Here is a 3,362-nt window from a genome sequence, read left to right on the forward strand (position 1 = left end):
CTCATTTGTTTGCCTCTGAAATCCTTTAAAGCAGATATTATTCTATATCCCATATTTTGCAGATGAAAAATTAAGGTTTATGGAGGTTAAGTGAGGTTAAGAGGTTTAAGGTTCCCTAGCTGGGAAGCAGCAGAGTGAGGATTAAAACCCAGGCCTATCTGAATCCTCAGCATGCAATCTTAAAAACCCTTTTATATGGCCTCCCCGAACTTTACAAAGTTTCTTCTTATTCGTGTTCCTACTTGGAACCGTTCCCAGTTCCAGTCTTTTCTATAATCTCTGACGGTAAAATCTGGAAACACGACATTTGTCAGTTTCTTTCCCTTCTTAAAAGCCTCCCCATTGCTTCTATGGGGAGAAGAAATTCATTCTATTCAAGGCTTCCTTAGAGACTCCTCATCCCTTCCTGCCTCATTCCTTCCCCTCATTGGATTTACTTGATTTTTTTGGTACAAACTTCCACCCCTTGACTTACTCTCCCTTCCCTCTGGTGTAGTCGTCCCTGTCTATCCCAGGAGATACAATTCAATGCATTCTTTTGTATCCAGTTAATATGTCTGCAACCTGGAAAAACAGCCCAGGACCTCCACACTTTCTTTTCCTCACTCACAGAACTAAACCTTGGTCCCATAACTTTGGTGAGCATGTAACACATTTTATTAGGGTTATTTAATATTTAGTTACCAGCCTGTCTTTCTTGCTAGAATACGTTTCATTCTGACTGTTGACAAGTGTCATTTTGACAAGGACAGTGGTGGTATCCTACTCATTCCAAAATTATACCTCCAAATCTCCTCTCTCTTTGAAGACCAAATTGGTCCTTTCCCCTATTGCTGTGGGTGTTTGCGACTGACAGCTCTCAGCTAAGTCCCTCTTCTTGAATTGCCTCTAGCTAATGGGAGCAGCCCATATCCAGTGACTGGTGAGTGGGGGGGTACAAAGGTCTGGCCCCTTGCTTCAATATGGACAACTCTGAAGAGCCACCCTAGCTCCAGAGCTCCCCAGGGGATTGACTGAGTCCTGTGTTGTCGCTGCCTCACCTCCTCTGCCCAGCCATGCTCCTTCCTCACAGGTGTTAATCTGGAGAGCCTTCCAATGCACTTTCTGCACACAGATCTTCACCTCCCCTTATCTCCCAGGGAACCTGACTTGTGACCAGGAGGTCCACGCCTGGCTGCCAGCAGTACCTGAGCTGAGCGGCGGAAGGAGGCTGGGGGTTTACAGTTCAGAGTGTAAACTTTTTCTTATTCTCCTCTGTTTTCACTACAGCACTCTTGCCTCACCTCTTACAAGTTTGGATTTTCTTTGCTTCATTTCTTTGGTTCATTTTTCCATTGACTAAACCTCTTGGTGGAATAAGAAAGGCCTCCTTGCTTGGCTGCTTGGGACAGAGCCAGGGAATCTGAATGCCTCCTATAATGACATCCATCCACTTGTGCTGTGTTCAGTCCCATTTCCCTTTCCTTTATGGCCCTGGGAGTCCCTGATTCCATAGCCTTTCCAGGATGCTGTTGGAGGAACTGGCTTAGTTCTTATTCTTCTCAGTAGTTACTTAGTTGTCAAATTTTTCACCCTGTTGATTCCTCCAACTACTTTCCAGCTTCCAAAAACTTGTTGCCATCTCCCACTTGCTGTTGTCTTCTTCCCATTTTCTTTACACTTGAAGATTTGCCCTTTTTATAGTCTTTTACTCTAATTTTGGTGGAATTTCTAGAGGGACCAAGATTGAGTGCAGGTGTACAATATGCCATACTCCCATACCAGGAGCTTGGGAGCATCATGTTTTTTTGCTGGCTTTGGAGCATTTTGATTTTATTTTAAAAATAAGGCAATGGTTTTTTTAAACATGTATGGCATTCTATTTGAAAATATATCTTTATTTACTAGGCAAAAAATTAGAAGCTATGCAGAGTGCTGGTTAAAGTCAGCATATTTTCATACACTAGAATAGCGGGAAAGCACCATCAACCCCTGTCTCGCCCAAGCACACACAGTCCCTGGGCAGGGACTGAGGCTTTCCTTCAGTATTCCTAAGCATTTAGAGGAGGACAAAACCTTTGATCAGTCACCCAGATGTTTTATCTGCATGTCAACAAACTCCAAGTATCTGAATGTTTGGTGCTCTATTGACAACATATCTATATGACTGTCTGAATTTCTCTCACTAAATTTTGCTGTTTGCCCTCATGGAGATGCAGCCAAAGGCTGACCGGCTGTATCACTGGATGTGTCAATTACAGTGAGATATGAGAGTTGTAAATTAAAGATCATGCATTTTTTTTCCTGACTACATTTGATGCCCACAGTCACATTTTGGTTTCGTGTTTCAGGAACCAAGAGTGTTTTTGAAAAGATAAGGGCTAATTTCTGAAGAGAGGGCATGTGTACTGGAGGTGGTCAGCAGTGCTGCAGACTGCCAATCAAAATCTGCCAGCAATGTCATTCAAGGTCAGAGACCCAGTGAACTGCCAATCAGAGTCAGCAGGGCTGTTCGTATTCCCTTGTCAGTGTTGGAAAGAGGTCACTCTGTCAGTGGTGTGGCTAGTGTGTGAACAGTGAGAGTATTTCAGTGGTCAGAAGCTCATTCTGCTGTCTACCCTCTGGCAATTTCAGGATGCTTGCCTAAGATTTTCCTATCCTACAGGGATAGAAGGCAGGGTAGCAGAAAAAGCCAACAGAATTTTTTAAAACCAAGTTATGGATTCTGAATTCTAAAAGCAAACATGGTAGTTAATTTAATACATAGCTTTGTTTAATATTATTTGCTTAGTATCTCTGTCAATAAGAAAGGATAATATAAATAAAAATTGGAAATATAATTTTAGACATCTGAAAGAAGTACTGCTTTTAAACATTTTGTACTTGGTATTTAGTTTGCTTTCTTGCCTTAACTCAGCTGATTATTAATCTTGTTTAATTTCCACCAGCAAAGATAAGCTTTGCCTTTATGGAAAAAAATGGCACTTTTGAGGATGTGCTAACATCACAGAATAAAGCTTGGAAAATTTCAGTGATGGAAACATTAAGTTCTGTATTTCAGTAGAATCTTGATGGATTTTCAAAACTGAACCCTCTCTCGAGGTAAAGGGATAATTCATCATCATCAAGAATATTTGCATTCAAAGTTATTCCAGCAGCAACAAATACTGGGGTGGGTAGATGTTCAAAGCTCAATCAGAGTATGCCTCCTTGATGGTAAAAACTCCAGATGAGTCATGCTGTGAATGTTTTGCTGATCCATACTAAACTATCCAGATATTTCTATATATCTACACGCTCAGCATTGTAAACAGAGACTATTTGGATGAAATTTTCAGAATTCATCTGGACACCATACAAACGTAAGTGTAAGGAGCTGCTTT

The sequence above is a fragment of the Propithecus coquereli genome, unplaced genomic scaffold, assembly GCF_000956105.1.
Source record: "Propithecus coquereli isolate 6110/MARCELLA unplaced genomic scaffold, Pcoq_1.0 Scaffold57, whole genome shotgun sequence".
Taxonomy (NCBI): domain Eukaryota; kingdom Metazoa; phylum Chordata; class Mammalia; order Primates; family Indriidae; genus Propithecus; species Propithecus coquereli.